The 25,369-nt window shown below is 42.5% G+C and overlaps 1 protein-coding gene and 1 long non-coding RNA gene across 11 annotated transcripts in view; one reads left to right on the top strand and one right to left on the bottom strand.

Moving 5' to 3' along the window:
• Window positions 1–532: 532 nt before the first annotated feature.
• LOC143435443 (uncharacterized) lies at window positions 533–15,536 on the bottom strand. 3 transcript variants are annotated; one of them, XR_013105762.1, is made up of 5 exons: window positions 15,399–15,536; window positions 11,305–11,448; window positions 4,086–4,206; window positions 2,319–2,405; window positions 533–2,145 (listed from the first exon to the last, which is right to left on the bottom strand). It is a non-coding gene; the product is annotated as an uncharacterized LOC143435443 (long non-coding RNA). The 3 variants fall into 3 exon arrangements; XR_013105763.1 differs by having other exon boundaries at window positions 2,319–2,402; XR_013105764.1 differs by lacking the exon at window positions 15,399–15,536 and adding an exon at window positions 13,688–14,434.
• Window positions 15,285–25,369, top strand: part of Rbm6 (RNA binding motif protein 6) — an 89,755-nt gene continuing 79,670 nt past the window's right edge. For 2 of the 8 annotated variants that reach the window (XM_034484040.2, XM_076918140.1), the window contains exon 1: window positions 15,638–15,939. The gene's annotated coding sequence lies outside the window, so the exon portion shown is untranslated. Of the gene's footprint in view, window positions 15,940–21,089; window positions 21,161–25,369 lie in introns of all 8 variants that reach the window. The other 6 variants (XM_076918138.1, XM_076918139.1, XM_034484036.2 and 3 more) reach the window with 6 other exon arrangements.

Genomic DNA, 25,369 nt, shown 5'->3' with positions numbered 1-25,369 from the left:
ATACCCTTCTACTCAAAACCCCTCCTTTCTGTGGCCTATGTTCACTTCCTGGGTACTTGGTGCACTTCTTGACCTAGGGTTGACTTCATTTAGCTCTTGGATTAAAGGTGTTTGCTTTATACTTGTTTAAAAACAAGTATGCATTTACAGTAAACAAAGCTCTAGGATCAGAGGCTGAGCCATCCCACCATTAGAAACAGTTCACAATCTCAAGGCTCACAATATGACCAAATACCCTGTAACAATGATACCCACCGCACCTCTTGCTCTCTAGGCTGGCAGCTCCTTAAAGTCTCAGCTTTGTGCAGTCAAGTTCTTGCCATGTACTCACCCCAAACTTATACACACATACAGATAATACATTAGAAATAATTTAAAGCTTCTGCATTCTGTCTCATGTGGGCTTGTGATTTTCACAGACCCAGTATATATCTCCATAATATCCAGTTCCAGGATAACTGGAACTGGGGAAAAGTACAAGTAGGTGGTACTGTTTGTCCTCAAGATTTTTTTTTAAGATTTATTTATTTTATATATGTGAGTACACTGTTGCTGTCTTCAGACACACCAGAAGAGGGCACTGGATCCCATTAGAGATGGTTGTGAGCCACCATGTGGTTGCCGAGAATTGAACTCAGGACCTTTGGAAGAGCATTCAGTGTTCCTAACCACTGAGCCATCTCTCCAGCTCCTGTCCTCGAGACTTCTATTCTTTCATTTTCTTCAGTGGCAGTTTCAGAACTTGAGGTGCTACAAAGATATGGCTAAGTGTGTGCTTTGGCTGTTCTCTGCCTTTTGTATCTATTATTTGGGGCAAATCTTTAATGGCTCAGGATCTTTGTTATTGTTGTTGTTATTCGAGACAGGGTTTCTCTGAGTAGCCTTGGCCGTCCTGGAACTCACTCTGTAGACCAGGCTAGGCTCGAACTTACACAGATCCACCCCAGTGCTGGGATTAAAGGCGTGTGCCACCACTGCCCAGCCTGGCGCAGCAGCTTGGACCTCATATCAGTTAGCCAAGTGTTCTAGCCCTGAGCTACACCCTCATCTCCCTTCCCTGGGATTTAAAAAAAAAAAAAAAGATGTTATTTATTTATTATTGTTGTTGCTGTTGTTGTTTTGAGACAGGTCCAAGAGTTACCCACAAACCACACAATACCGATCTCAGGCAGACAGGAATGGATTATTGAACACACACCCTAAAACTGATTAAACTGAGCTAAAACTGTAGCTCAGAATTCGGGGGCTGAGGCTATGACCATCTATCAGGGCCATCTTATAAAGAAAAAAAACACAATGAGCTCATATGTAGGTTCAGGAAGTGCTGCTCGGTGGTCGGTTCTGACTATTTTAGCTAGCTAGACAGAACAGTTCTGACTTTTATTTTGATTGGTCCTAAATTGAGCTTATGGTTGTCAAATTTCTTTTTTTCTTTTTCCTTTTTTTCTTTTTTTTTTGGTTTTTTGAGACAGGGTTTCTCTGTATAGCCTTTGGCTGTCCTGGAACTCACTCGGTAGACCAGGCTGGCCTCGAACTCAGAAATCTGCCTGCCTCTGCCTCCCAAGTGCTGGGATTAAAGGAGTGCGCCACCACCGCCCAGCACGGTTGTCAAATTTCTTAAGATTAACAAACCTCAAAACATACAGAATGTAACCGGGTCAGCATGACCCTACTCTGAGTTATTTTTCTGTGTCAATGACTGGCAGGCATATTACAGCAACAATATGAAATAGTTGGTAGGCATGGAACAAAATGGCTATAGCTATGCTGGGGGTGGGGGTAAAGGGGTGTAGGCCTCAACACCTATATATATCAGGTGAGCTTCAAATTCAGAGATCCACCTGCCTGTACCTCCCAGTGCTAGGATCAAAGGTGTGTGCTACCACACCCAGCCTAAAAGATTTAACGAGTTTTATATGTATGTGTGTGTGTAGACCATGTTCTATTGGGTATTAGAAAAGGGCATGTAGAGGTGCTGTTGGAGGCCAGAGAGGGCTGTCAGACCCAGAGCTGGACTTGCAGGCTGTTGTGAGTCACCTCATATGTGTGCTGGGAACTGAACAGGGTTCGCTGGAAGAGCAGAAAGTGCTGTTAACCACCAATCCAACTCTGCAGTCTACATTTTATTACATTCATTTCTGAGATCTAGAAAGAGAGAGGGAGGGAGAGGGAGAGAATTATTTCAGATGCATGCTCAGAAGCCAGAAGACAACTGGAGGGAGTCAGTTTTCTCCTTCCACCTTGTGGGAACAGAGGGTTGAACCCGGGTCATCAGACTTGACAGCAAGTACCTTTGCCCACTGAGCCATCTCACTCACCGTTCTTCTTGCCTGAGATCTTAAGAGGTTTTCCTGCTTCCTTTATTGCTCTGTAGTGCTGGTAAGGCATCCTGTTTTCTTGTTCTGCTGGAAAAATTATCCCATAGTCTTAATGTATCATTTATCATCTGATTCTCTCCTGATTTATTCTTTCTCTATTTTTTTAAACTTTGGATTAAATCATTACTTTGAGCATTTCCTGAGCTTGTGACTGATGGTAGCAGTCACTACTTTAGAACCTTAATGAGAACTCTATGGATCAGTGCTAAAACGCTGAACTTTTGAAATCTTAGTATAACAATAGCAGAGACAAAGAGAGAAATTGGAAACATAGGGGCTGGAAAGATGGCTCAGCAGTTAAGAGCACCGACTGCTCTTCTAGAGGTTCTGAGTTCAATTCCCAACTACCACATGGTGGCTCACAACCATCTGTAATGGGATCTGATGCCCTCTTCTGGTGTGCATGAAGAGAGCAACTCATATACATAAAATAAATAAATAAATCTAAAAAAAAAGCATTTGAAAATGAGAAACATTCTTTTTGTTACTTTAAATCACTGTTTTGTTTTGATTGAGACAGAGTTTCTCTATGTAACAGAACTCTGGCTGACCTGGAACTCACTTTGTAGACCAGGCTGTCCTTGAACTAACAGAGATCTGCCTGCCTCTGCCTCCTGAGTGCTAGGATTACCATGCCTGGCTAAATCACTTCCTTATACCTTTTCAACTTACATTTGCATACCTTAAAACACTTTCTCAGACCCTAAGAAATTACTTAAGTATTCACATTCTCATACCTTTACACACCTTAGAACACTTTCTTAAATACTTAGAACTTACATAAACTTAAAGCCTTTTTTTATCCAATCATTTACCATGAGACACAGGTGGTTGATTATTACTGAAAGCACTCATTGCAAAGCAAGTTTGTAAAAAGTTACATCTGTGTGGTGGTTTGAATAGAAATGGCTCCTATAGACTCATGTGTTTGAGTGCTTGGCCCATAGAGAGTGGCACTATTAGGAGGCATAGCCTTGTTGGAGGAAGTGTGTCACTGTGGAGGCAAGCTCTGAAATCTTATATGCTCAAGCCAGGCCTAATGGGCAGTCTCCTTCTGCTGACTGATCAAGATGTAGAACTCTCAGCTTCTTCTCCAACACCATGTCTGCCTGAATACCCCCATGTATCCTGCCATGACCATAATGGACTCTGAAACTGTAAGCCACCTCCAATTAAATGTTTTCCTAGCAAATGTTATTACAGTTGCCATGGCCATGGTGTCTCTTCACAGCAGTAGAAACTCTAACTAAGTTAATCTGAGCCAGGCAGTAGTGGCGCACTCCTTTAATCCCAGCACTTGGGAGGCAGAGGCAGGCAGATTGCTGAGTTCGAGGCCAGCCTGGTCTATAGAGTGAGTTCCAGGACAGCCAGGGCTACACAGAGAAACCCTGTCTCAAAAAACCAAAAAAAAGACAATCCGAGACCTGTTTATTCTTTAATGTGAAGCCTGTTAGCAAGACACACTTGTCTGCCTTTCTCAGCAGGAGGTCTAGTAGCTCTAGAAAACGGAAGGCCTGGTTTCTACATATGAGATGAGCTAACAAGGTAGCTGCAGTTTTGGGGAAGACGCTGGTTGCCTGCTGCCATTAAACTGACAGATGTACAGTTGGCCTAGCCTTCAATGCCATTAGAGATCTGAGAAGGATAAATGGTAGCAGGAAATGTAATCCAAATGGCCTACAAATCAATTAAATGGCAGAGACTTACCCACTACCTAGACAGCTATCCTAGGTGCCTGTTGGTCTCAATAGCTTTGTTGGGCACAGAAGTTCCAGAATAGTGTCAGTCTCTGGCCTCAAGATTCAGACAGAAGATCTAAGAGACTTTCCTGTAGAGAAAGAACATAGGGGACTGACCTTCCTTATATGAGCAAAGTGGGGCAATCAATTCTCTAGTGTCCTGCTTGTCCACAGTTTGGGCAGGGTCCTGGTGGCAGGTGAGGTAAGGGGCATTTTTTTTTCTCCAGTGGTTAATGTGCCCCAAAGTCTTCTTTGGAGACCTTTGATTTTCTTTTAGGATCTGGCATTTCTATCTATCACTGGAAGCTCTTTTCAATAAACATTTTAAAATGCCATATTCAGAAGATCTCTGAAGAGTTTGAGGGTCATAATCTATTAAGTATACATGATTTTAAAAATCTTTGTTTTTAGTTACTAGCTTTATTCTTGAACACACATACAGGAAGCTAAATAAAGCCTATCATTGTAAAATGAATTACATTTGAACTTAGCATAGCTACAAGAGTATCTCTGAGACCATTAAAGAAGTTGATCTTTATAAGGTGACCAACCATTAACTTGCATGTCTTAATTATCTTTAACAGTTTAAAATAAGTTAGTAGCTTTTATAAGATTAGGATTTGCAGCTTTATCTCTGTTAAGTTTGAACCTTAAAAAATAACAATTTCTGAACTGAAGCTTTTTTAGTATCAAAATAAAGTTTTAAATCATATTATACAGTCCACGGGGAGACCGGCAACTTTACTTTCCTGGTCCTTTTATACTGCATTGTTACGCATGCCTTCTTTTCCATTCCTTTTCACTCACAGTCACAAAATATCTTTGCCTTTGCTTTGATTGACCCAGACACACTCCTACCCCAGGGCTTCAGGGACAGTCCACATTTATTTGGCATCTGATTTACTCTTTGTCTCTTCCTGAGCTAAAACACTACATAGATGATTTTCTTCCCTGTAGTCCATCCCTACAAATTAGCGAGGCTGACATCTCTACTCTACTAAACTTCCTGTCTGGCCACACTCTACGGCCCAGCTGTCCACCTCTCAGGTTACTTATCTGGGACTCTTACTCCAGTTCACAAAGCCACTACTCTAGAGAGAAAAACATCTGTCTACTCCAGCCACTCTCAGTCCCACCCACCCAGGATGAATTCTATCCTTCCTATGGAAGTCTGTTTTTTTATTCTTTTGGATACTTTCTCCCTTCTTGCCCACCTGTATGAGGCATCCCTTGGCCCCCAATACAATCCCCTTCTTACACCTATTTTCAGGTTTTTTTTTTATGAGCTTCAACAGGCCCACTTACAGGCCATAGCTCTATAGCCCCCAGATCTAACTTGTACCCTCTCTTTCTGTTATATAGAGAAGGATGGATATGGTTTTGGGGTCCTGGGTCACTAACTGGGACCTTCCTTTGCATCCATTACATACTTATCAAAAAAAAAAAAAAATTAGACCATACTACCCAAGGATTGCCATCTTGCCTACATGCTCTGGCTGCCACCAAACTCCATATTCATGAATCAAGAAAAGTTAACCTTCTGGTCATCTATTTTTCTTCTCTCCTCTTCTCTCTTCTCCTCTCCTCTCTTCTCTTCTCACCACCTATCCCATCTCCTAACAAGGATCTCCAAACACTACTTCCTTCCTGAGTTCTTGTCTTTCGAGTAGCATTAGAGGATGCCATGCTTACCTTTTAGCCATGCCCACCTCTCAGCATTTCAAACCTCATTCCCTGGCCAATCCCAGGATAGTTCTCATCTCATCCTTGTATTGAGACCCTAGAAGAGTTACTATCGCATCCCACACCCATACATGAGGGCACACTATCACAACACCTACACCTGGTACACAGATGGCAGCTTCTTCATATATGAGGGGTTCTGAAAAGCAGGATACACCATAGTCTTGGGCACCAAGGTGGTTGAGGCGCAGGCCCTCTCAGCCAGAACTACAAACCAACAGGCTGAACTAATAGTCCTTACCCATGCCTTTCCACTAGTAAAGGGACAATCTCTAAAGCTCTACACAGACTCTGAGTATGCCTTTCATATCATTTTCTCACACACAGCCACATAGAAAGAGTGTGGATGACTAACAACAAAGGCAGAATAACCAACTCAGACCAAAGCATGGCCATACTAAAAGCCTCCCATCTTCTCACAGCCTTAGGAATTGCCCACTGCCAATCACTCCAAGTAGACAATTCTACTATCTCCAAGGAAAATAACTGAGCCAATGAGGGTCTAAGGCTACAGCTCTTAGAGGCCTAGATCCCTCTCATAGGCCACCAGATTTGACCATCTTAAAGGCCATTACTGCCTCTTGCAAGATCTGTCAGGCTTCTAGCCCTAACTCTAGTTACCATAGCTCTTGCTTTTTACTCACCAGGGACTGACTGGCAACTCAATTTTGCCCACATGCCCACTGTCAGATGAATCCAGTAACTCCTGGTCCTGGTAGACTTTTATTCAAGGTAGATGGAAGCATTCCTTACCAACAAAAGGGATCAAAGAGTCTTGGATCTTCTCCTCTGAGAGATCATCCCTCCATCCAGAATTCCCAACCTCCCTTCAATTAGATAATGGCCCTGGAGTTTACGTCTCAAATCTCTCAAACTTTATCTAAATCTACCAAGATCCTGTCAAGGCCCGAGCAAAATGTTGAGGCCCGGGCTGGCCCACTTTGGGTGGCCACCGTATCCCGGCCCAAGCTGCCGCTCCAGTCCTCGGGTCAGGGTTCAGCAAGAGAGAGAGTGAGGACGAACTGGAAGAATGGAGACCAGGCAGGGTGTGATTCAATCCTGTTTATACTTCAGTCTCTCTTCCTGGTCCAAGTCCCAAGTCTAGCTGTACTCTCTAAAGAGTCTCCCTAAAGAGTATATTTCCTCTAAGTGTCTGATTCTCTCATCTCTCTTCTGTCTGCCTCTCACCTTTATATGTCTCACTTCTAAGCCATGCCTTTTGGTCACACCTTAATCATGTCCTTAGGTCTTGTCTCTAAATCTGATCTCTACACTTCTAAGTCACACTCTTAAGTTACACACCTTTAATCTCATACACCTTTAAACTCACACACCCAAGGTATCTAAGCCAAGATTATCGGAGTGTGTTCAGCTGTTGTAGGCTATTGTAATCCAAGTCTCATGTCAGGGTATATGGCTCAAGATGGCTGCAAAGCTGATAGCCGCTTTCTGCTAAAAGTCGGCCCCCAACAAGATCCCTTGACATCATCATATCCCTTATCATCCTCAGTCCTTGGGAAAGGTCAGAAAACCAAATTGTTCCCTGTTCCCTCAAAAACATTTTTACTAGCTTTCACAAAACTTCACCCAGATTGGGTAAAACTACCCTTTGCTTTCCTCAGGCTGAGGGCCCTCCCCAAACAGTCTCTTTCCATTATCTCCATTTGCACTTATCTAGGGGTGACTGAGCTAGTGTAGTGACCTTTAACCCTCTCCCCCAAATGAAAAGGCCCTTTCTGAGTTATCCTTGCCACTGCTGTTGAACTTGAAGGTGTCCTGCACCTTTTCACATCTTAAACCCTTTGCTCCCAATTTCAAAACAGTGGGAAGAATCTTCATTTTACACTTTAACTCCCACAAGCCCTTGCTCTGTTAAGCTCCAGAAGGCATGGAGACTGCCTTTAATCTCAGAAAAATGAGGCCTCACACAGTTGACCATGGTTGACTGGATTGGGCATTGCTCCTTGCTTCTCTCTTCCTATCGACCTGTGTCTGGGGTAGCCCTTACACATGGATGTTTAAGTCTAAGAGAATACCACCTCTAACCAACAGCCCATTCTGATAGGGTCAGGAAATTGCTCCATAGTAGGCTGGGGTTTTTTTGTTTGTTTATTTTGAGACAGGGTTTCTCTGTGTAATGGCTCTGGCTGTCCTGGACTCGCTTTATAGACCAGGCTGGCCTTATACTCACAAAGATCTGCCTGCCTGCCTGCCTGCCTTTGCCTCCCAAGTGCTGGAATTAAAGGCGTGAGCCACAACACTTGGCTTTGTTTAGACTTTTTAAAACAACAAATTCAAAGATTTCTAGCCAGACTTTTAATCGCTTGTCTTTATAGGATTAACAGTTCCTAGCTACAGAACTAGAGGCCTTCAGTCCCCTAATTATGCCCAGTGACGATTAAGCTTGACTCAAGGACTTTGATGCTCCCAAACAGCAATACGTAGACTAAGAATAAACAATGTCCCATCTCCTGACCCCCGAATTGGTTATCAATAGTGGATCAAAACAGGAGAAATGTAGGGTAACAGGCCAATAAAAATCACCCTGTCCCTGTCCTGTCGCCACACTCGGGAGTTGGAAATTCCCACTTCTATGACTCAGAATTAACAGCCAAGCAATACTTCCCGCAGTGCTGTGCTTCTCCACCATTGAGCATGCTCTACTAACTCACTGTGCATGCTCCAAAAATCCTATAAAATCTGTCCTCTCCACCCAGCTGGCTGCTTTTTTCTGTTTCTTTTTCTTCTCAGAAGCAGCTCCCATTCTGTGTTTCTCCCCAATAATCTCTTGTGTGAGATGTGTTATATGATGTGACTTTGTGATATTTCTTGACTCTCTCTACCCTTGCGCTGGAAAACCCTTTGAGCCAGCAGGAGGTGCTTTCTTGTATACAAACACATAGAGGTGCAGCTTTAGTACCTTATTAAATAAGCTTTGTTGTAAAATCCTAGCTTTCATAAATCTTGTGTGGTTCTGTTTTTCGCTTCTCCCCTCAGGGTGTCCAGGAGCCACGTTCTGTGGTCCTCTTCTTCCCTTGGGGTGTCTGGGCTCCGATGCATGCTGGGCAGGAAAGGATGAATCTAAGTCTGGAATGGGTGGGTGAGCAGGATTTTGGTCTGGCAGTGAATACCTAGTGGGGGAGAAGGTCTCCTGGGAAGATTTTGATGTTACAGCTCTTTTAGAAAACAGCTCTCTTAGACAATAGTCAACGAAACATCTTATGTGCATACACTTTACTCAAGGGAGACATTTGTGTGTGTGTGTGTGTGTGTGTGTGTGTGTGTGAACCTTGGAGAGTGGAAAGGGGTTTTTCTTAGGGTGAAATTTCATTGTCTCAGGCTTAAGGTTTTGGGGATACCTCATTAGCATGGAGAGGCATTCCAGGAAGTTGAACTTGTAATTTTATCAAGAATTATGTAAGATTCCTCTGGTAGAAAATTGGGGTCAGGCCCCCCAGATCAGTCAGAGAAAACGAAACCTCATTAAGAAAAGGGAGTCCTCCATTTTGGGCCTGTTGGAATGTTGTATTCTAAGATCCAGACCAGGGGATGCACTCCCCCAGAAACACTCACGAACAGGATTCATTGCAGTAACATGAGGTTTATTGATGATAAGATGTTAATAAGAACCAATATACTGGGGTTCCCCTGTATGCAGACAAGAGGAACCCCGAGCTAAAGCTAGGGGCAGCTTTTATACAGAGCTCACGAGGGCAACCACAAAGGCTGACGTTCCCAGGTCCGGTCTCTAGGTGACTCAGATTCGCACATTACTTTTATGACAATGAGTGTCTTCTGTTTGCCCAGGTTTATTACATTAAGGGCTCAGTTCCCTGACCACCTCCCATCCTGGGCCCCTCTCCTGGAATGTGTCTATGTGCTCTGGGCCTTCCTCACCCACAGGTGGATTCCCTCCCCTGTGGTCTGAGGAACATTAATCAGCCTTTCTCTTCTTTCTTTGAATGTTAATCCAGCAAGTGTCCTCTGAATAAGGAATGTGCTCCTTCTGGAATGTGTCCTGGGACAGTGGGATTTTTTTCTACTTCAAGTTCAAACCAAGACCCAAAAGTCCTACAGGACAAGGTCAGGAAAGCTATCTGACCATGGTAGACTATAACCTTAGTATCGAAGTCCAACACCTTGTTCTTACAACTTTGTTTTCAGGAATTATTATAAAAGAATCTATCCTAATCCATATATCTTGGAGTCCTGCTATTACCTCTTTGGTTGGTTTATATCATGTGGCCACCTTTGAGATGGCAGTGAAGTCTCATGACATCCACCCTCTCCAACCTTAGCAAAGATGGCTGATAGCTATGTGGATGCTTTTGTTGTGATGTGGGACAGCAGCTAAGATGCAGCAAGCCACATATTGCTTATATCTCAAAATGGCATCACATCACATGGTTCCTTAAGATTACCTATGTATAGATTTTTAACTAGCAACTCCCTGTGTTATAAGGTTATATAAGTTAACTTTTTGTTACAGATTTTATAGATTTAACCACACCCAATAAATTTACAAATCATAAGGTACAGAAAGTTTATATTATAGTCTTACAAATCTTAGCAAAAGTTTTAGGCAGCTAGATGAAACCAATAGTCCTTTTTGGATGTTCTGTTTTGCTTTCTTTTCACTGTTACAGAGTCAGGTATGCCTGACAAAGGACATAGAAGGAACTTTTAAATAATCACACTTGGGTCTAAAGAAGAAAGAGCCATAACTCAACTCTAAAGCCAGCTTTCCAATAAAGTAGAACATCATAAAACAACTTTAAGTTTTTGTTGTTGGTTTTGTTTGTTTTTTGAGATAGGGTTTCTCTGTGTAGCCCTGCTAGTCCTGAGACTCACACTGTAGACCAAGCTGGCCTTGAAATCACAGAGATCCACCTGCCTCTGCTAATGAGTGCTGGGTTTAAAGGTATATCACCAATACCTGGTAAAAGAACTTCAAAAGTATCCACACACAAAGGATGTTTGGATCCCTGCTAAACTGAATCCAATGGCGAGAAAACTCAGAGATAAATTCTGAGCTGTGGCCATTAAAGCAGTCATGGCAGGTAATGTTAGTAGTAGAAGCTGGTAGCTGGCAGCTGACAGTGACAGAGAGAAAAAAATCAAAACCAGCAAACACAAAACACAGAAAGATCACACGCTCAAAGGAGACCAGTCATCAAGAAAACATGCAGTGGCCACCATCATTCATTCATTCATTTGAGACTGACCCATAGCCTTCTCAGCTCCCATGTTTGCAACAAAATTTATGAATACACCAGGAAACAGACTCATCTGCGCACACAAAACAGAAAAACATTCCAAACGACCAGAAACAGGTAGATGGGGAACATCTCAATTTTTGCCCTGGACAGGAGATTATTTGGGTCTTGTCAAAACCCTCCATGCTCCAGATCAGGATCCTACAAATAGAACCAGATGTAACTTACCAGAGGAGGCCTCTGTGGGTACTGGCTGCTTTTCTCAGCACTGCAGTTTACTCTGACAGTCTGCAACCCTGAAAGCATGCTGTGGATCCTTGCAATGTCTCTCGGTGTACACCTCCTGAGATAGACCTTTCCGTCCCAGCATCCCTGAGTAAAAGTCCAGTTTTAGAATTTAGGTGGGTGGTCCAATCTCCCTGGGACCTCCAAAAAATGTTAATTCTACCAGGTGAGAATAAAATCACTACCACAACTTTTAGAGCCAAATGTGAAGCAACCTTTATTAAATACTGGCCAGTACAATGGATATAAGTATTGGGGATTGGTTCTAATACTTTGTCTTAATTTGGCTCCCCAAATCACATAGGACTCTGCATGTCCAGATGCTGAGGGTCCCTGTCACCAATTGGTTTTTGATTGATCAATACAAAGCTAATGGTCAATGGCTGGTCAGGGTGAAAGTGGTGGAACTTTTAGGAACCCAGGCAAGAAACACTGGGTAGAAGAAGGGGGATTTCACCATGAGAGGGAAATAGGACGGACCACACCATCATGGGGAAGCAGAGAGATTAGAATTAAGAGCCCACTAACATGTAAGAACCTGGGAAAGTGATTTGCGGGTTTGGAAATGCCCAGCCATTGACTAGCCATTGAGCTAGTCAAGGCATATCAAAATTAAGGTGAGCTCCCTCTCTCTCTTTTTTCTCTGTCTCTGTCTGTCTGTCTGTCTGTCTGTCTGTTAAGAGCCCACTAACATGTAAGAACCTGGGAAAGTGATTTGCGGGTTTGGAAATGCCCAGCCATTGACTAGCCATTGAGCTAGTCAAGGCATATCAAAATTAAGGTGAGCTCCCTCTCTCTCTTTTTTCTCTGTCTCTGTCTGTCTGTCTGTCTGTCTGTCTGTGTGTGTGTGTGTGTGTGTGTGTGTGTGTGTGTGTGTGTGTGTGTGTGTGTCTTTCATTGGCAAATCCAGACAACTCTGGTGGGTGGCTAGAAGCACAATCACCCTCTGGGAGGGAGTTCAAAACAGATTAACTATTCACCACTACTCATGGGATTCTCAAAGAATGTCCCTCAAAATACCTTTAATCTTAGCAGTTAGAGAGACAGAGGCAGGCAGAGCTCTGTGAGTTCAAGGCCAGCCTGGACTACCTAAGGAGTTCTAGGACAGCCAAAGCTACATAGTGAAACCCTGTCTCAGAAAACAAAACAACAAAATCTAAAATAACAATGATAACAAAACCCCTAAACCTCTCTGTGAGTTAAGTAGGATGTACTTATAATCCTAGCACTGTAGAGTCTGTGGCAGTAGGGTTGTCTCCAGTTTCAGGACAGATCAGGCTAAATGGCAAGACATTTTAAAGGGATATTATTTAATGCTGCGTATGGCTGTTTTGGCCATGTATTGTGCATACATGTCTGCACCATGTGCATGCCTATTGCCCGTGGATGTCAGAAGACGGCAACAGATCTGGAACTGGAAATGCATAGTTATGAGCCACTATGTGTGTTCTGGGAACCCAACTTGATTCCTTTGCAAGATCAATCACTGTTTTTAACCTCTGAGCCATTTCTCCATTCCTAGAACCACCTTGTTTTTTAAGCAAACAAGCAAACAAACAAAGCTGGGGGAGATGGTTAGTTAAGTACTTGTCAAGTAAATGTGAAGACCTGAGTTTGGACCTCATCTGTAATGCCGGTGCTGGAGTGGGTTAGAAACAAGAAGTCCCTGGAGCTTGCTAGCCAGCCAGTCTAGTTTAATTGCTCAACTCCAGGTTTAGTGAGAGACTCTGCCTCAGAAAATAAAGTGAAGGGCTGGGGGAGATGGCTTTGTGGTTACGAACACTGCCTGTTCTAAAAGCAGATTCTATTTACAGTCCCGACATGATGGCTAAAAATGTCTATAACTCCAGTTATAAATAATAAAAAGTAGTGAAGAACAGTCAAGGGAGACACTTGAAAGCTGATCTCTGGCTTCCACATTCATGTATATCTACAACCCACCAGGCAAGCATGGTTGTGCATGGCAGTAATCCCAGAATTTGGGAGGTAGGGAGGGGTAGATAATCAGGGCTAGCTTTGGGTACACAGTGACTGGAAGTCAGCCTGAGTTATGAGAGACCTTGTCTTTTTTTGTGTGTGTGACACAAGGTTTCTCTATGTAATCTTGGTTGTCCTGGAACTTGTTATGTAGACCAAGCTTATCTCAAACACCATGTCCGGCCTGAGAGTGTATATGTACATATGTATGTATTTTATATATTATGTACTTATTTATCCATCTATTTATTTATTTGAGACAGGTTGTCTCAGGGTTTTACTGCTATGAACAGACACCATGACCAAGGCAAGTCTTATAAATTACAACATTTAATTGGGGCTGGCTTACAGGTTCAGTCCATTATCCTCAAGGCAGGAACATGGCAGCATCCAGGCAGGCATGATGCAGGAGGAGCTGAGAGTTCTGCATCTTTATCTGAAAGCTGGTAGCAGAATATTGACTTCCAGGCAGCTAGGATGAGGGTTTTATAGCCCACACCCAGAGTGACACACCTACTCCTACAGGACCACACCTACTCCAACAGGGTGACACTTTCTAATAGTGCCACTCCCTGGGTTGAGCATATGCAAAACATCACATAGGGATTTATTTCTTTTTGTAGCCCAGATGCTTCTAGAACTCACTCTGTAGACCAGGCTGACCTTGAACTCAGAGATCCATCTGTTTCTGCCTCTGGAGTGGTGGAATTAAAGTCTTTCGCCATTACTTCCAGGCTCCACACCCAGCTTTTTCCAGTGGACATTTATGGCAGCAGCATTTATTGATCTTTTATTTATCACATATGTACAGTCTCCTCAGAGGCCAGAAAACGACACTGGATCCTCTTGAACTGAAGGAACAGAGGATTGTGAACCACCATATGGGTTTTGGGAATTGAACCTCTGGAGAGCAGCCAGTGTTCTTAACTGAGGAGCTATTTCTCCAGGTGTTTTGTTTTTGTTTTGGTTTTTTTTTTTTCCTTAAAGTTTTGAATTTAGGCCAGGCGGTGGTGGCCTTTAATCCCAGCACTTGGGAGGCAGAGGCAGGTGGATTTCTGAGTTTGAGGCCAGCCTGGTCTACAAAGTGAGTTCCAGGACAGCCAGGGCTATACAGAGAAATCCTGTCTCACCCCCCTGGCCCCTACCCCCACCACCCCCCCGCAAAAAGAATTGAATTTAGGCTACAATATCAGGTCATATCGCCAGGGCATATACACAGAACACCAGGTGCCTAGGACCAGTAAGTCTCTCACAATGTAGACAATCTACCTCAGAACTCGTAGTCAGGTGTTTTAAGATCATTAGCTGGGAAGATTCTGGAAGAGGTTGCAAATCAACAGTTACTTTGCTTGTTTTCTGTTAGAATTACGATGTGTAGTTTTTGTGGCGAGTCACGCATGTCTACAATTATTGCCCAGAGCTAGCAAGGCTCCGTGGAAACAAGTTTTATTTTCTTTTATGGGTTGAGCTACTTAACCTTTTACACGGATAATTTCTGCCTGGAATTTCTGACCAGAATTCTATCGGAAGGTAAAAAGCATGAATCTTTGAGTCCTAATAGTTTTTCAATTCAAGCGCTACTTTTGCGTTTGGACTTAGGTAGAAGGGGGTCTTCTGTAGCCGAAAAGCCAGCCGCCCTTTGCCTTAACGGGATAACACGGAAAAGATCCTCTCCCATTTTCTGCACACGAACTGACAATCACTCTCTTTCCAAAGGTGCAAGGTCAGGACCATCCCCCAGCACCTGACAGGGAGTAAATCTAGGATGTCAAAGCCACCTGGACACCTTGCACACTTGCGGGGAAAACACCAGAGGAGCAGCAACACTACCGAGGACAAACCATAACTCCCAGCAGGCCCTGCGGAGAAGCGTGCCTTCTCATTGGGCAGTGGCTAGCAGCGTGCCTTTCCATTGGGCAGCGGCTCCACCAGCCGTCAAAGCCGCTGTGCGCAGGGCACGGCGGGAGAGAAGGCCGCGGGATTTGCGGCCGTACTTCATCTCCCGGCGGGCCCAGCGCTGAAGGCGGTGGCGCGACGCCTTTGTGGAAGCCGGAGCTCACCGGGAGGAAGTTCCGGTCTCCGGGACGCTGGGTCCGTGGCGGCCACTGAGGAGGAGGAGCGGGCCGCGGGGCCTAAGCTGCTTTGGTAAGGGCCCCGGATAGGAGAGAGGGCGTGCCCGAGCTGCTGGGACGGTGTCAGCGGTCCGGGCGGCTCTAGTAATCGTGGGCCCGCGCGGCCTAGGAGCCGTGACTTCGAAGACACGGGGCGGCCGCGGCCTCGCTCGCGAAAACAGCCTAGCGGTGGTGTGTTGAGGGAGGCGCCGCTCGCGGCAGGAACGCCCCGGAACGGTCGCGGGCCCGGGGCGGGGCCCGAGACGGCCGTAGAATTACCGGTCCCACCGCGGAGCGGCCAGCTGTGGGGCGAGGGACCTGCGCGTGGTAGCGGTTCCGGCGCTCCGTTCTGTGGACCTGCAGGAGGAGTTTCTTTTTCTTACTCCTTCTGTTTGCGATCTTGTTCTGAGACATCACTAGATACGGAGGTCTTGTGCCCTGAGAGTAACCTTGGCCGCCCACCCAGACACCCAGACGCCCTGACAGGAAGGTGCGAGAGCTCAGAACCTGACCCACGGGCCCGTAGAACCGGGAGGCGGGCAAGGGTGACTGGTGGGTTCTGTACCCGTTGGGCGAATGTAGGAGGAGAGTGATGTTTCCATATATTCGTGCTTTAGATTCCTTTTGGCGTTGTAAATAATGTGCTTTTCTTTTAACTTTATAATTGACGTTGTGCTAATGAATTCAAGTGTGGGGTTGCGTTTCTTAATAAAAACAAAAGGGTTGATTTGTAGAGACACACACTAGGGGTAGTTTGGATATTTCGTCTTTTTTCCTCCTCACATTAGGCTAGCTTATTAAGTTCAGACTAATTGGATATAAGTGAAGGAGTTTGGTAGGTTTCGTTGTTTTGGTTTTGTTTGTTGTTTTGTTTGTTTTTATCCACTTGATCACCCAGGTCATTTTCTGAACTCTGGATTGTGCCTTAGCATTGTTAGTTTCCAACTTCCTGTTGATTAAATATGCCACAGTTACCAAGCTTGTGAGGATCAAAGGGAAAAGTGTCAATAGCTAATGATAATGTGGGAAATAACTAGCATTATATTACTATCTTGAGGAAACATAGTAGTTAAATCTAATGTCAGGCTTAGTGGAGTTTAATTTTGGAATTTAGGAGGATGAGGCAGGAGGATGTTTGGTTTGAAGCCGCCCTAAGCTGCACTGAGACACTTAAAAATGTTGATTCTGAATTTTAACTCCTTAACTAGTACACTTATATAAATGCTTATCTATCTATAAAATCTGTAGGATTGTATATAATATATGTAGTCTGTAAGGTAGGATAGGTAGGTTCTCAGCCAGCGTAACACCCTTGTTGCTCATTGAATCCAGGGCTTTCTTTATGCATGCTAGGCAAGTTCTCTACCACTCGGATACCAGCCTCCTTACAGATCGTTCTTACTGGGCTTGAGTTTATCTTTATCTTTAGGATTCTAGGTTTTTGTAGCTCTTAACATTAAGGAAGAATTTTTGATGGGAGAATTATTGTTGTTCCTTCTCCTACCGCCCCTTTAATACATGGTCTCTCATAGCCAGGCTGAATTTGAATTAAACTTGCATTAAACTCCTAATCTCCTAATCTTTCCACTTGTACTTTCTAAGAACTACAATTGGCTGTTGTCATTCCTAGCTAAGGGAAGGTTATATGCTCTAGGCTAAAGTCCTTTGCCACTATACTATATATATACTCAGCTCTTAACTGTACTCTTGAAACAAGAGCCACCATGCATAGATGTATAAAATGATGTTAATGACTTGGTTCAGAATCAGAGTTATGTAGATAATAAAACTATTGAAAAGTTTTAATTAATTTATTTGAGACAGGGTTTCACTATTCAGCCCTGGCTGGCCTGGAACTGGCTATGAGGACCAGGCTGGTCACAACTTAGAGATCTGCCTGCTTATACCTCTAGAGTATTGACTTTAAAGGTACATGCCTACAAGCTTGGTCCTCTGGATGCTGGTCCTCTGCAAGAGTGGTACTCGTTCATGACAATTCTGTCATGATGTGTAACTCAGTAGAGCTGATAACTGTAGAGTTTCAGAAATCAGACATTGAATCCATATACCATTCACTAACACTGTCAGAGTCTCATGTAGGAATGTTGTTTTGGTGAGTTAGATTATTTATTTATTGCAGTACAGGACTTTTTTTTCATCATGGGTCACCATCCCAAGCTTGTGACATTAGAAAAAGAACCCATAGCTTTGTGAATTTTAGATAATCAATCTCCCACAGATCTCCCACGGAGCTATGTCCCCAGCCTAGATTTATTATGTAATACATGTAATGCTCTTAGGACCTTGTCTGGTATACAGAGAGTGTTCACTAAATATTAGCCACAGCTATTGCTTTTTCATTTTCTTTTGAAATAATAATTTTGTGTATGTTGCCCAAGCTAGTGTAAACTTACAGTTCTGTCTCAGTCTCTGAGGTCAGGACAAGTTGTGGGAGTTGGTTCTCTTATCCATCAATCTGAGTTTGTGAGACTCAAACTCAAGATTGTCAAGCCTGGCAGTTGGTACCTACTGAGCCATTTCACCAGCTCCCACCTTTTTTGGGACAGAGTCTCTCCTGGGGACCTATGACTTGCTAGTTGGGCTAGGTGGCAGCCATTTTATCCCCAGGATTCTCCTGTCTGCACTTTTCCAGTGCTGAAATTACAAGCATGGACCATCACTCCCATCTTTTTATTGTTGGTCCTGGGCATTCAACTCAGGAAGCAGTTTACCAACTGAGCTATTTTCCCAACAACCTCCATCCCTTTGAGATAGGGTCTTGCTAAATATCCTGGCTGCCTCAGCTTCCTTGTGCTGAGATTTAAGACCTGTGCAACTTGTCTTTTTTTGAGATAAAGTTTCATGTAACAAGCACATGCTGGTCTGGACTGCCTACTACTACTGCAGCCTCCAGAGTACTAAGGTTATAAGGTCACTTTACCTACATTGTACTATATACATTGTAACAAAAATTTACCTTGTAAGCCACTTTAAAGTTCTACAGCATTAGTTACATCCAAGTTACAACCAACAGTGACTACTGCTAAAACTTTGATGTATCAGAAACTCTGTAACCATTAAGCAATAAACTTTCAATTTTTTTGTAGCCTCTGATAACTTTTACTCTGTTTCTCTATGAGTTTTGTGTTTTAAGTTTAAATGGAATGATACAATATGTTTTTTTTCTGTGTTGGCTTACTTGGCTTAGTATAACAGTTTCTTAAAGTTGATTAGCTAGTATGTATCAGAATTTTATTCCGCTTCTCATTGAATAGTATTTCATCCTTTGTGTAGAGGACTTACTTTTTTTTTTTTTTTTAAAACATGTATGTGAAATCCGGCAGTGGTGGTGCAAACCTTTAATCCCAGCACTTGGGAGGCAGAGGCAGGCGGATTTCTGAGTTCTAGGCCAGCCTGGTTTACAGAGTGAGCTCCAGGACAGCCAAGGCTATACAGAGAAACCCTGTCTCAAGAAAAGAAAAGAAAAGAAAACAAAAAACAAACAAACAAAAAAATCCAACCCCCCCAAACAACAACAAAAGCCAAAAAAACCCCATGTATATGAGTCTGTATGTGCAAGTGAGTGTAGATGCTTATGGATGCCACCAGCATTGAGTCCCATGGAGCTGGAGTTATAGGTAGTTGTGAACCACCTGATGTGGATGCTGGTCCTCTGCAAGAGTGGTACTCATTCTTAACCGCTGAGCCATTTCTCTAGCCCTTAGAGTACATTTTAAAAAAAGTCCTCATCTCAGAAAAATAAAAAAATAAAATAAATGTAACACTTGGTTGTAGTAAGTAGTGTGGTGAACGTTGATGTATAAATGTCTTTGATACTTACTGTTTGGTTGTTTTTGCAATGTACCGTCAACTAGACCTCAGGTTTTCTATATGCTATACTACTCAAGCATCCTACTACTAAGCCAAAACCCCACTCCAGCTCTATTCAACCTTCAACCTTTTTTTAAATCGTCAAACTGAAATTTAAATAATTATTAATAAGCCATTAAATTGCTAAATAATTAGATAATAATAAAATTGATGTTTTTAAACCAGAGGATCACTGTAGCCCAAGCTGTCCAGGAACTAACTTGCTGTTGTTACCCAGACTAGCCCAAATTTGTGGGTGTTCCTTCTGCTTTGGTCTTTCAGCTGCTGGGAGTGCTGGTGTGAACCACCATGTCCAACTTTAAAATATTATTTGTTGTATTTTTGAGACAGGGTTTCATGTAGCAGTCTGAGCCTTGAAATCACTATGTATCCATAACTGACCTCTTATCTTTATCTTTCAAGTGCTGGGATTCCAGGTATTCACAGCCTCCTGTGATATACATGGTGATATACACCTAAAATTCCAGCATTTGGGAGACAGGTAGGAGGATTGCTGTAAGCTTGAGGAGAGCCCGGTTTACATAGAAATCCAGTCTCAAAAACAAAAACCTTATGATCCAGCAATTATATTTATAGGTGTGCCTAAAGAGATTGGAGGCAGAATCTCAAACAGGTATTTGTATCCATGTTCATAGAGCAGTATTCATAATACCTGAAATATGAAAGCAACTCAAGGGCTTAGTGATAGGCGAATGGATGAACAAAATGACACCTGTGTGTATATTTATACTTTCTTTGGAATACTCTTCAGCCTTAAAAAGGAAGGCATGTATTTATTTGTAATCACCGCCTTCCTTGTGGACTAGTCTAGTGTATGCAGCACCACACAACAGAGAACTGTTTCAAAGGAGGTGGACAGTGAGGAACTATACCTGAGGTTGTCTTCTGATATCCATAAGCTTACCAAGTACATACATATACATATCATACACTCACATGTATAACACGTACAAAGATAATATTTTTACAATTTTTATTATTTAAATATATGGGTGTTTTGTCTTTGTGTTTGTCCTTGTACCGAGTGTGTGCCTAGTGCCCCAGGAGGTTGCTGGATCCTCTGGGACAAAAGGTTCTGAGCCACAAGTGCTTTTAACCACTGAACCATCTTTCCAGATCAAATATAAGATTTCTTAATCTGTTTTTTAAGAACTTTGCTTTTATTTTGTGAGTATGAGTGTTTGCCTGCAAATATGTATATGTAACATGTACATGCCTGGTGCTTGTAGAGACCAGAAGGGGTTGTCAGACCCCCTAGAACTGGAGTCGCAGACAGTTGTGAACTGACTACCATTATGATTCCAGCCATATAAAGATGCTGACCTGTAAAGAGAATTCTTTTTTCTCATAACCTATTTTTTGGTTCCCTGGAAACCAGTTTTACTATTATTTAGTAATGCTTGTTTTTATGAGACATAGTCTGTATAGCTCTGGCTGTCCTGGAACTAGCTCTGTAGACCAGGATAGCTGTTTTGTTTTTTTTTTTGTTTTTTTTTGTTTTTTTTTGTTTTTTTTTTTTTTTTTTTTTGGGGGGGGGGGGGTTGTTTTGTTTGTTTGTTTCTTTTTTTTTTTTTTTTTTCCGAGATAGGGTTTCTCTGTGTAGCCTTGGCTGTCCTGGAACTCACTCTGTAGAACAGGTTGGCCCCGAACTCAGAAATCTGCCTGCCTCTGCCTCTCAAGTGCTGGAATTAAAGGCGTTGTCTTCACTGCCCAGCAGGGTAGCTGGTATTAATTTTTTTTTTTTTTAAGGCCTGGTCTTAGATAACCCAGTCTGGCTTAAATCCTGTGTAGCCAAAAGAAATGGTTTTATCGTATTTTAGGTGAGTAAATGTTGTGCTTAATGTATATGTGTGCACTCTATGTACCTGGTGAGAAAGTCAGAAGAAAACATCAAATCCTTTAGAACTGGAGGTGTAGATGGTTATGAGTGTCTTGTTCTTTTTTTAAAATTTAAAGTATGTGTGCATACCAGCATTCCATGATGGTTGTGAGTGTGAGGGGGTTGGAGGATCTTTTTTTTTTTTGTTTGTTTTGTTTTGGGTTGTTTGTTTGTTTGTTTTCGAGACAGGGTTTCTCTGTGTAAGCCTGACTGTCCTGGAACTCACTCTGTAGCCCAGACTGGCCTCAAACTCAGAAATCCACCTGCCTTTGCCTCCCAGTTGCTGGGGTTAAAGGCATGCGCCACCACTGCCCAGCTGGAGTATCTTTTAGAATCTATTCTCACTTACCTTGTGAATCCCAGGGATTGAACTCAGGCCATCAGGTATGCAGCAAGTTGTGTTTATTACCTGTTTTGCTGCATGTACATCTGTGTGATGGTGTTAGGTCCTTTGGAAATGGAGTTACAGACATCAGTGTTCTGCTATGTGGGTGTTGAAAATTGAACCCAGGTTCTTTGGAAAGAACAGCCAGTGCTCTTAACCACTAAGCCATTTCTCCAACCTCCTATCTTTTTGTTTTTGTTTAAAGATTTATTTATTTATTTTATGTATATGAGTATACTGTCGCTCTTTTAGACATGCCAGAATAGGGCATTGGATCCCATTATAGATGGTTGTGAACCACCATGTGGTTGCTGGGAATTGAACTCAGGACCTCTGGAAGAGCAGTCAGTGCTCTTAACCTCTGAGCCATCTCTCCAGCCCAACCTTCTGTCGTTTATTTTTGTGAGACAGTCTTGAATAACCCAGGCTGGTCTTGAACTCATTATATAAATGAGGCTGACTTTGAACTCATTTCGGGTAGTCCTGCCATCTTTCTCAAGTGTTCGGATGAGACTTGAGCTACCAGCTTGGTTTCTCTGTCATAAAACACAATACAAAACAAAACTAAGTTGAAATTTTATTTCTTTGGTGCTAGGGATTGAATGGTGGACCTAATGCACCACAGGCAAGTGATCACTCAGCTACATTTTCAGCCCTCTCTTTCTGGAAATCCCATGGTTCATACTTTGGTTTGATGATGCTCCTTCATTTGTGATATTTGACATTCATTTTAGTTCATGCTTTTCATTTCTGCTTCTGTGAGTTGATAATTTTATACTGTCCTATTTTCAAGTTTTGTGATCCTTTTTTTGTTCAGTTAACTATTGTTGAAATCCATGGTGAGCTTTTTATTATAAGCAGTGTACTTTTCTACTCCAGAATTTGTTTTTCACTTCTCTGTACAGTTTTTTTGCATTTATTTATTTATTTATTTATTTATTTGTTTATTTATAGATAGGGTTTCTTTGCATAGCTTTGGCTGTTCTGAAACTAGCTCTGTAGACCAAGCTGGCCTTAACTCACAGAGATCCATTTGTTTATGCCTCCTAAGAGCTGGGATTAAAAGTCGCTACCACCTGTCTGTGCGTGGGTTCGTGCCTATCTTCCTTCCTTCCTTCCTTTCTTCCCTCCCTCCCTTCCTTCCTTCTTCCCTCTCTCCTTCCCTCCCTCCCTCCCTCCCTCCCTCCCTCCCTCCCTCCCTTCCTTCCTTCTTCCCTCTCTCCTTCCCTCCTTTCTCCCTCCTTTCTCCCTCCTTCCCTTCCCTTCCTTCCTTCCTTCCTTCCTTCCTTCCTTCCTTCCTTCCTTCCTTCCTTCCGTATATGTGTAGCAGGGGAGGAGGAGTTTGGAGGTCAGAGGACAACCTTGCGGAATCCGGAATCTATTCTCCTCTTCGACCTTTGTGTGGGTTCAAGGGATGGAACCCAGATTATCAGGTTTCTGTGGCAAGCACTTTTACAACCAAATGAATCATCTTGACATTATCAAACATGGTAAAGAAGTTTTCACTTTATAATATGACAAAGACAGCCACTTATTAACTGTTAAGGAAGTGTAATTAGGCAGAAAATTTTAACAAACTATTTTTTTTTATTTTCTTGAGACAGGGTCTTTCCTTTCTCAGTTTCCTGAGTGGTGGGATTATAGATATGTGCCAGTGAATGTAGCTTTAAACTATTTTCTTTTTAGTGAGGATGAGGGGAAACAGTTTTATTCATGTAGCCCATGCTGGCCTTTGGACTTGCCATATAGCCTAGGATAGCCTTGAACTCCTCATTCTCCTTCTTCTGCCTTATTTCTGAGATTATAGGTGTTTATTGCAGTGCCCAGTTTTGAACTGTTTTCTAAAGAGACTTCCTCCATTGCCAGAGATCTTTGTGTAGTCTCCTAGTCAGTCATCCTGAAGCAGTTCTTAAGTTTTCTTTGTGAACAGAGCCATCTTTTTTCTTGAATTTTTGCCTTAATATAGTTATAATTAATAGGTCGTCCTTTTGGTGTTTTAGGATTTTTTTTCCCCATTCCTGCTTTTTGGTTTTGTTTCTTATGTAGCTCTGGCTGTCTTGGAGCTTGATGTGTAGATCAGGCTCATCTCTGGTTCTATTACATCAGGCTCTTTCTGCCTTTTGGAAGACTCTTGACCTATTGAAGCCTTTTCCTCAATTGCTTTATCAAAATCATCTACCTGTATGTAGTGTGGTACCTGCTTGTAAGCTGCTCTGGGAATGTGGAAGCCAGAGGATTAGGAGCTAAGGTCATTTTTGGCTTCATATGAAATTTGAGTCCCTACTGGGCTAAGTGAGATCTTGTTCCCCAAGACTATAGCAAACTAGATGTGGTGATGGCTCATGTAGTAATTCAAATAGTTCAAAGGCTGAGACAGAAGATTACCTTGGTTTCTAGACTAGCCTAAGCTACATAGTGAGTTCAAGGATAGATAGCCTAGGTTATAGTGTGAGACCATGACTAATAAAAACCCAAGCAAATCAACAGCAACAAGTAAAACAAAACAAACAAAAAACAAAGAGAAAGCCTAGTATAGCAAGCGACTTGCTTATAAGCTTAGCACTGGGAACATAGAGGCAGGAGGATCAGACATTCAAGGTCACCTATGGCTAAGTCAGTCTGAACCTAGCTTGCGTTATAGCTCTCATTAAGCCATCTTTCCAGCTCCTACATGCTGCTTTTGAGTGGCCTGATTTCCAGGTATTTCAACTGTCACCTGGTTTTTTACCCATTATCTGTTAGCATTGATATCTGCATCTATAGCTTTATGGTTTTCATTAATCCTGAATAAAAGGCTTCCATGAGATCCAGGAGATTTCCGAATAAAAATAATTATTAATATTATTATTGTTGTTGTTATTTTGAGATAGGGTTTTAACATGCTGATTTAGCTGGCCTAGAATTCACAGAGCTCTGCCTGCCGCAGTACTGAGATTAAAGGCATGGGTTTCTGTTTGAATTCTAAGTTAGGTGAAATAGAAACAAGCATTTTGTATCAGTTCTTCAGATACCCCTCCTCTTCCATCTGACAAGGTAGAACAAAAGAATAAAATAATTTGCAAATATATTTGCTCTTTTCTTACAAAGGAGCTCAGTACTAGACTGCACTGCTTAGAGAACAAAATTACTGCTATATTGAAGAAGAAGAAGAGGGCAAGGGAAGATAAAAATACCACGCAATGTTCCTACTGCTTTGAAGATGGCTTTTTCTTTTATTTTTTTAACATTTTAATCATTTATTTTAGGACAGGTGTGGCCATGGGTATGTGCATATGCCATGACACACACATGGAAACTAGAGGACAGCTTGTGGGAGTCAGTCCTCTGTTCACCTCATTTGAGTCCCAGGTTGTCAGGCTTGGTGGCAAGTGCCTTATCCCTTGAGCCTTTTCATCAGCCCAGTTTTCAATTGGATTTATTATTGTTGTATGTGATGTGTATGAGTGTGGGCATAAACATCCCACATGTATGTGTAGAAGTCAGAAGACAACTTTTGAGAGATAGTTTTCTCTTTCCGTTGTGGTGTCCAGTGATGGAATGCAGGTGGTCAGGCTTATGCTGAAAGGACTTTTATTTACCCTATCTTGCCATCTTGCCATATGCCCTTTAGTTTTTTCCTATGGTTACTGCTTGTTCTTAGGATGAATAAGACCTTGAAAACTTCATGTCAGTCATTTTCATGACTTGTGGATTGATTTTTTTATTTTTCATTCTCTTGACATCAAGTGTCCTTTGTACAAAGTATTTAATTTTGATGGTACGCTT

This window comes from Arvicanthis niloticus, chromosome 21 (genome assembly GCF_011762505.2).
Source record: "Arvicanthis niloticus isolate mArvNil1 chromosome 21, mArvNil1.pat.X, whole genome shotgun sequence".
NCBI lineage: Eukaryota > Metazoa > Chordata > Mammalia > Rodentia > Muridae > Arvicanthis > Arvicanthis niloticus.
This window is presented reverse-complemented; position numbering and strand designations above follow the sequence as displayed.